This window comes from Delphinus delphis, chromosome 4 (assembly GCF_949987515.2).
Source record: "Delphinus delphis chromosome 4, mDelDel1.2, whole genome shotgun sequence".
Classification (NCBI taxonomy): Eukaryota; Metazoa; Chordata; class Mammalia; order Artiodactyla; family Delphinidae; genus Delphinus; species Delphinus delphis.
The window spans coordinates 135,209,672-135,218,952 of record NC_082686.1 but is presented as its reverse complement, the minus strand read 5'-3'; the positions used below and the strand labels follow the sequence as shown (position 1 = coordinate 135,218,952).

The 9,281-nt window shown below is 41.6% G+C and overlaps 1 pseudogene; it reads right to left on the bottom strand.

Annotated features, from left to right (window-relative positions):
• Positions 1-3,116: 3,116 nt before the first annotated feature.
• On the bottom strand, positions 3,117-4,591 carry LOC132424474 (vacuolar protein sorting-associated protein 72 homolog pseudogene; annotated as a pseudogene).
• Between the last annotated feature and the right edge of the window lie 4,690 nt (positions 4,592-9,281).

Here is a 9,281-nt window from a genome sequence, read left to right as displayed (position 1 = left end):
AGCTCATGGACTGGATCCAATTTATGTGCCTCTGCAGATTTGTTCTGTTCCACCTGTCCCCAGGCATCACCAGTTTGCCCTGCTTCCCAGGTAGAGGAGCCCCAGTAAATACAGTGCATGTGATCAAAACCCTGAAGTCATCTCTTACCTTTGCTGGCTGATTCAACTCTTCCTTCTGGGAGAGAGTCAGCCCTCCACAGCTCCTGAATCCGGGGTCAACCCAGCTGGACCCATGAAGATTCCAGCCACCCCAGTAGCTGCCCAGAGAGGCCAGATAACACAAATCAGAAGTGAATTTGATCAGTGAGAGACCAGAAATAGAAGGAAATCAACATAAGTTGCTCTCCTTCTCTTGTTAGTTCCCCCAAGTACGAAGCTCCATCTGGACTCTCTGGGAATGTCCTGAGTGACCCACCTGTTTCTTCTGAGGCTGTGACCAGTTAAAAAATGCACCACCTTTTATTTGTTTTCCTGATTGCTCTGTTTTGCATTCCTTTCTCCCTCACCTTTACTGGTCTGAGATTGCACCTCCCAAAAGTATTAGGATGTAAGGTTTGTCTCAGGTTCTGTGTCCTAGGGAATCTAAGATATGCATACACGCGTGCTCACACACACACACACAGAGAGAGAGAGAGAGAGAGAGAGAGAGAGAGAGAGAGAGAGAGCGCTATACTCCAAACCCTGATCCTGCTATATTTCACTTCACTGCTTGTAGTCAGCTATCTTTACGTCTATCTCCCACTGTGAAATAGAAACCGCATGAGATCACTGACTTGGTTTCTCTTGTTTGATGCAGTATTCCCAGTAGCTAGAACAGTGCCTAGCACCTATAGGCATTTAATAAAAGTTTAGAAGATAAATAAATGAGAAGTTTGTTTGCAAGTGTGGAATTTAGCTCCAAAAACACAGAAACTAGAGAAGTTCAGGTTTTTATACGTGACCTGCCTTTTGATGTTAAAACTCCCATCTGGAAGTTTTCCTCTTCTTCTTCCTCTCCTAACTTCACCAAACCTCACTGGCCACCTCTCCACTCAAAACTTAACTTCCAAAACTCCCTTCCCCCACTTAGGCTCACTTCTGATATAACCATTTCCATAATCATACTAATCATTTTCTTCAATGCCCCTAGATGGGGCACATACATACCTAAGGTATACTTTATGCATTTTACCCATTCTCACACAACTACATAATATCCTAAAGTAGACTCAGCCTGTCTTTATCCACCACACACCCCCTCATAGACATGCACAGGGATGTTCCCTCCCCACATGCAATCCCCTCATGCTGATTCTGCATTAATAATGACTACTCATTACTGAGTGCATAGATGTGCCAGGCATGGTGGTGGACATTTAGTCCTCACAACAACCCTGAAAAGTGTGAAAATATCTTAAAACTCATTCATACTAAAATGTTTGGGACCTAACTACTGTGTGTTCCCCTCAGAGTTATTTGCCTGGAGGAAGCTGACGTAGTCAACGGCAATGAATCCCTCTGTTACAAGTTCGTGCATCAGGAAGCAAGGACTCCATGGGGAAAGCAAGGCTCCTTCCTTCCTCATACTCTTGAATTTACAGTCCTGTCCAAAGTAATGATTCTCTGCTTTGTAACTGTCCTGAAATTGCGCCGTGAGACTATGTTCCATCTCTTTATGTCATTGAAAGCTCCTTGAGATCAGACATGGCTTTTATTTCTTAGGTGTTCCTGGAAAACTGCATTTGTCTCTTATCCTAGCCTCCCATCTCCCTCTGCTCTAGCCTGTCTGTACTTCCACCAACTGAGTCATTCTCCCAGACCGTGGTCTCCAAAGTAGGAGTGCACAGATCCAGGCAATGAACAAGATGATTTTGGGGGTTTGCAGAAACATATATTTGTTATGTGTGTGTATGTATGTGTACATATATATAATATATAGATTTAAAAAATAAAAAATTACATAAGCTTTATTACATTTCATATACATAGACTCATACTGCTGTCTTCCCCTGGTCTATATGTAAGAATGTCAAGGGCACATAACATACATGAGACACCTAAACACAGAGCAGATGACCAGGACCCTGTTGCCGCTCTTGCATATTTAGTGCTTTACAGTTTAGGTATATCCAGGTAACAGTGAGGTTACAAACTATATAACTGAGTTTTAACTAACTCTGGGAAATGGACACCTGGCTTAAAAATTCCTGCAAAGAAGCCATCTATGGACAAGAATACCAATTTTGCAAGCTCAAATGAACAAGAAAATGACAGCATTAACACATTTACCCCAGTACAGATTTTTCATCTAACACGTTATAATATAAAATCAGTGACAAGAAAGTGGCTAAAAAAATTCAAAGCTATCCAGAAGACCATTTAAAACATAGATTTACATTTATTTTCATTAACAGTGAACTTCATCCTATATATATATATGTATATATATATGTGTGTGTATATGTATATGTGTGTGTATAGTATCTTGACATATTGGTTAATGACTTTGATATGCATATGTAGAATTGTGCTTTGAAGTAAAAGTTAATGATAATTTGAACCAGTCACAATTCACAAGACATTTTTTAAAATAAGCATCCGAAACAAAGAGACAAGCCACTGCAATTTTTGGAAAGATGTTTAAATTAGGCATTACTCAATCCACTGTCTTACAAAATTTCAGGAAACATGTAATTTCCTTTTAACAGTGAGAAACAAAAGGCTATGTCCAATTACAAATATCCTTTTTTTTTTTTTTTTGCTTTGGTGAGTGCTGAAATAATACATACAAAATGATATGGTACAAACCAACATGGACACCTTTGTCAGAAAATACAGGACTTTTTAACCAGATTAAAACTCTTCCAAACAAAGAATTTCTGTGGAATCTGAACCCATTTTGATAAGATACATGGAAAACATTGCTGAAATTTTGTTTTTTCATCTTTCTATTTTATTAGATTAAAAAACACAAACAAAACCAGTAGGAACTAAGGGAAAAGATGGGGAAAGAAATACAGGAAAGGGCTAGACAAAAATCAGCGATGACAGGAGAAGCAGAAGGTGAGGGGGTGGGGGGAGACATTAAGAGCCCCAAGTCAGAGCAGGAAAGAGGTTTCTGAGGACAAGACATCGCTTCATTTGATGACAATTTTCTGGCGCATGGCTCAGGGCCCAGAGCCTTAGAGGGGCGCAGGAGGTGATGGACCAGGTTCCCAGGGCTGAGGCAGTGGGCAGAAGCCCATGGACAGTGATGTACCTTTTGTAGGCCTCAGGGATGATCTTGAAGCTGGAGCAGTGACGTGGCAGATGTCTGTAACAGGGTCCTGGGCAGACCTCTCCAGCAGGGACCTTTGGGGACCACCCTTGGAGAAACCATTCCTCAAATGTCCCCTCATCCCTAAAAGTGATGGAGGCACGTGGACCTCCAGCAGGAGGGAGGACGGGTCCAGGGCCAGCACCGGGAGTCCCTGCAGAAGCTGTGGGAGCAGGATTGAGTCCTTTTCTTTAGGGCCTGGCTCCCCAACAAGTGGCACTGTCACTGAATGGGAGGTGGCGACGGACCCCGGGCACTTCCGCCTCTTGGGAACCTGCTTCTTTCCGTCAGCCTCGGGCCACTCATGTGTCTCCAGTGAATGTCAGTCAAGCTCCTCTGTGATTTTGGCCTCCCCGAGCAGCTTCTCCACTCCCAGTGGGGCCCCTCTCGCCCCTGTGGCCGGCCCTGCTTCTCCTGTACCTGAAGGAATGTGGTGTGTGCACAGCTGTAGATGGACGCGGGAACTTCCCACGGCCAGAGGCACTGTCCTATAGCTCTGGCGGGAGCAGTGCCTTCTCTTCTCGGCTTTTCTGAGCGCTACCAGCCCAGGTGCTGCTGACATTTTGAGGCCTCAAGCTCTTGAGAGCCTCCTTATCCTCCTTTTTTTTTTTTTTATAACTGTATTTATTTTATTTATTTATTTTTGGCTGTGTTGGTTGCACGTTGCTGCACGTGGGCTTTCTCTAGTTGCAGCGAGCAGGGGCTACTCTTCGTTGCAGTGCACGGGTTTCTCATTACAGTGGCTTCTCTTGTTGTGGAGCACGGGCTCTAGGCCCGTGGGCTTCAGTAGTTGTGGCACGTGGCTCAGTAGTTGTGGTCCACGGGCTCAGTAGTTGTGGCACACGGGCTCAGTAGTTGTGGCACACGGGCTCTAGAGCGCAGGCTCAGTAGTTGTGGCGCACGGGCTTAGTTCCTCCGTGACATGTGGGATCTTCCTGGACCAGGGCTTGAACCCGTGTCCCCTGCATTGGCAGGTGGATTCTTAACCACTGCGCCACCAGGGAAGCCCTTCTTATCCTCCTTGATGGCAGCTCCATGCTTCCTTCTCGGCTATTCTCCATCACCGGAGTGTTCAGTCCCCTTCTCCAGGTCAAAGTCAGAGTCTACGACATCCTGTGTCTGACTGGTCCCCTTGGTCCTCATCATCTCCTGAGTCCTCTGTGAAACCCCATAAGCTATCCGGTAGAGCTCATCCTCCCCCATTGCTGGCACTCTGAGGTCTTCTGAGGGCCCGGCCCCCAAAACTCCAACCGCTCGTGGACCCTGCACCTCCTCCAGCCGCTGCTCACACAGCATGGTCCTCGGAGCTCAGAGCCCACGCCGCTACCTGCAGGCTGCCGGCAGCCTGGAAATTATTTTTAAATCAAAAATTGGGACAAATTACACAGTGTTATGTTTGATATATAATGAAAGTATCCCTATTTCTATTTTATCAAGTCTCAGCATATGATTTTTGCTTGGTTGTGTTTCAGTAATAAAATACATGAAGAATTTCTTTTTTTTTCAAACCGTCAAAGGTAAAATATAGACATGAGATATATTCTCAACAGTAAATTACTTCTTTAATGGTAAAGCTGTGTAAGGAATGGGACCACTCCTTTCACCAACTGTTTTAAAGGATTTTGGCTAAGATTACTGAGGCAGATCATATGTGACCTTCATTCACCTTGCTCTGCTCTACACAGGCAAACACAGAACACCATCAGTGTGGTAAATTTAAGTTTACTTTTTTTAATCTTTAAAATATGTTTGACTCTTTAGGAACAAATTGAAATGGGAAGTAACCATGAACATATTTTCTACAACACAGAGATTTGCTTATGGCAAAGTACTCAAAAGGGCTAAAAACATATATTTGCAGAAAGACAGTGCTCCAGACATGCTAAGCTTTTCTATGATGACAAGCAGGCTATCAATAACATGCTACCTATCAAGTATTTTTTAAAAGACAATAACAATAACATTAATAACACAATCTGTTCCTTCAAGGTGGAAGTAATGTTTCAATAGTAAATAAGAAGGAACTACCTTTTCTTCTGAAAAAGAAAAAAAGAGGGCTTCCCTGGTGGCGCAGTGGTTGAGGGTCCGCCTGCCGATGCAGGGGACGCGGGTTCATGCCCCGGTCCGGGAAGATCCCACATGCCGCGGAGTGGCTGGGCCCGTGAGCCATGACCGCTAAGCCTGCGCGTCCGGAGCCTGTGCTCCACAACGGGAGAGGCCACAGCAGTGAGAGGCCCGCGTACCGCCAAAAAAAAAAAAGAAAAAAAGAGAGAAACTCAGGCTACTGATGGAGCACATTGGAAAAGGATATTAGAAAGATGTCCATTGTTATGTAATTTGGATACAAAACTAGACTAATAAATATATCATCTATTTTTTTAAAATCTCATATCAGCACATTCTAAAACCTTGGAAATAAGATTTTTGTAACCAGTTTTAACTCTTTCAAACAAAGAATTTCAGTGGAATTTTGATAACAATGAAAAATGGTAAAACCTATTTATTGCTTTGCAAGAACCACTGATTGACATCAGAGAAGACGAAAACCTACTAGCCACATTTTAAAAAAAACCTTTCCATAATTGGTGAATGGAATGTATTTAAAACAGCCAATAAAGGAAAATTCTCCCTTTGGATTTATGTGCCTTTGTGAGACATAGTTCTCAATTGCAAAAACCACTACAACAAAGTACTGAAAAAAAGTGAATTAAGAAAGACATTTAAATAGTTGTATCAGAAAAATTTTGAGTTTCAGAAAACAATGAAGCATATTCAAATTTAACAGTAATTTCAGGGAGAGCAAAAAGACTTTTGTGCCATTACTAATTAAAATAAAAATAAAACAATAATGGCTTATTTCATCATGAGCTCAGCCTCTTTGGGTTATAATGGTATAGACTTTATGATATGCATAACAGGTACTGACACAGTAGTTTGTCTATAATTTGGAAATAAATAAATATACATATAGTGAGGATGTATACTGGATTTTTTTTTACTAATAAGGACGTGCAAATAAAACATTTTGGAAGGCCATGTGCCCTATGTCAGGGCTATTCAGTGTGTTCTGTGAACCCACCACATCAGTGTGACATGTGAGATCATTGGAAATGCAAATTCTAAGGCTCCATCCCAGACCTACTGAATCAGAATCTTTGGGTAGGGTGTCAGGAATATGTGTTTTAACAAAACCTTCAAGTGATTCTCTGATGCACATCAGATCTGTTCAAGACCTTGCTCTTTCAGCGTTGCCTGTTGGATACTAAATTAAGGCCAAACTTCTCACCATACCATTCAAAGGCTCTCCAAATACAGCCAAGCCTCCTTTAATGGTCTATTTCCATGACCCCCCACCATGTTGGATGTCCCAGGTGTTCTTGGATGCCCCCTTCTTCCCTCCTCTCTGCCTCGTTTATGTTCTTTTCTCCACTGGATTCATCTCCAGCCCTATTATGTCTGCTTAACCAAAATCTCCACAACCTTCAATACCTGCCTCAAAAGTTACCTATTCTAAGAAGATTTGCATGATTTTAGAAGAAGGGGGAAAATACTTACCTGCATGTTCTCTCTCCCTTTTTTTTTTAATGCCCAGAGCATCTTGTTTGTTTATTTGCCCTGGCACTGACTGTGTTGCATCATGCATTATAGTCATGCAGGCACTTATCTCATTCCCTCTGTAGATTGCAGGCTCCTTGATAGAGAGACTTTATTCATCTTCCTTTATTCCCTAGTTTAGCACAGTCCTAGCAGACTCTCAATAGTTTGCTACAGAGTCGAAATAAAGTCCCATAACTGAGCTCTACCCACACCGTGGGCTTCCTTCATCATGCTGTTGGGGACATTGCCTCACCATGGAGAACCTGGATTTCCCATGGACTTTTCTGTATACACTGACTGTCTCTTGCCCTCACGTTGCAATTCTGAGCTGGAAGAGCCTTCCTTCTCACTTGGTCATGACTGGAGTTCAACACTGAGCCACAAATGATGATCAAAACCAAAAATGGTTATCATGTTTGAGGCTTACCAGTGTCAGACACTCTACCACGTATGACTATCTCCTTCTGCCCTGGTGATGACTCTATTTGGTGGGCATGTTACAACTCCCATTTTACCAGGTGAGGAGACTAAGATGCAGAGAGGCTAAGGATTAAGTAACTGGCTCAAGGTCACAGGGCTAACAGAGTGGTAGAGCCAGGACTGGAATTCAGGTTGGCCGGCTCGAGCCTTCAGAGTTAACCTCTCCATTACCCTACTAACCACAGAAGATAACATTGCTCCAGGGTCTTCCTTACATCATCCCCAAGTCACCAGCACTCATAACCACATGAAAAACCTACGTGCACTAGATTCAATCTCGATGACAATATAAAAACTATGATTTTACTATAAAATTTCAACTTAAATCTAGATCAAAGGTATCTAAATTACTCTTCATTTGGGCTATAATCTCATATTCCAAAACTTAAATGTTTAAAAAGAAAGCTTTGTCTAAGTTAAGATTACTAGCTCAAACTTTATTTGAGAGTTAATACTACTTTTCCTCTAAAGTAATCAGTACAAAGAGTCCTTTTCTTCTTATAGTAAAATATGTCATAGAACTCGAACTAGTAGGCAATCACTATCTTTTCTTCATAAGAAAAAAAAGCCTTTGAAATATGTACCATAACCTCTGAAAAATACAATTATCTTCCCTAAGAATTGAGGCATTTTTTTCTGACAAAAACAATGGGCAACTGATCTATAGTTCTTTTCTTCCTCAAAAAAATTATTGTATATTGTGTAATGATCATTATAATTAAAAATTAAGATGGCTTGCAATAATTTCACCATTATTTGATTCAAAATCTTTATAAAATATTGGCATTTTCTAACATTTATTTTTCCTGTCTATGTTCCACTTAAGGCCAAATTTTCAAACCCAGCTGCCAAATTACACATATAATTACTGCATTTGCGCACAAAAATGTGATAATTGCTTACACAATTTCAGAGGCCAGCTTGAGGCTCCTTTCCAAATTTGTTTTACATGTACAGTGTGGTGTATGTAGTTTTATATGAAAATGGGGGAAAGTAGAATTCATGTTTTGTCTGGGTAATACATGAAAATAGGTACAAAATAAAGCCTTTCTATAAATGTCTAGGTCTGTCTTCACATTTTCTCCCCATAGATCTTTATAGAAGAAAAGTCTTATAGAGCAGCTCAAACTTGAGCTGGAGTTGGAGTCATGGCAATGGAAGGGGATGGTGGCTGGTATGATGCCATGAACAGAACAGATGCCTATTTTGTGGGTGGTTGACATGTTGTCATGAGGCATTCATCTGTCTATGAACTGCTTCTGTCAACCTGGCTAAGAAAAGATAAAGACAATATAAGGCCCACAAATGTACAGTCAGCCAAGACAACACCAACCTCAGTAGAGCAGAGTGGCTGAGCACTGGAGACTGGGGGTTTACCCTTCCAGCTTTGCCTGATGGTTGACATAATGTTGGGCAAATATCCACCATGGACATGGCTCACAATGGCTACTCTTAGTGGAAGGTTTGGTTCAAGAGAAAGAAAAGAAACAAGATCTAGGTAGTCATACACATTAGTGAAATGATCTGAGATACTTTTGTTTCTGCACAAATAGGATAGAAAATTATGCCCAGTTCCACATAAGCTAATACCTAGGCTAAAAAATATACTTGCCAAGCTCAAGGACTATGAATCTGATCTCTGACTAGCAGACATCTGACTGTGGAACTTACCAGAAGCAATTAGGCCAGAAGTCCACTAAACAATGAAGGAAGCTCTATTGTCAAAAAAACCTTCAGAAAGATCATCCTCCCCAAGGCCTACCTGAAATCATCATAACATGTCTTGAGCACTTGATGTATGTGAAGCAATGTTCTAAGCATTTTGCATGCAATCATTCCCTCTTTACATGCTTACTAATCCTAAAAGACGAGAATTATTATTAACCCCATTTTACATCTGAGGAGACTG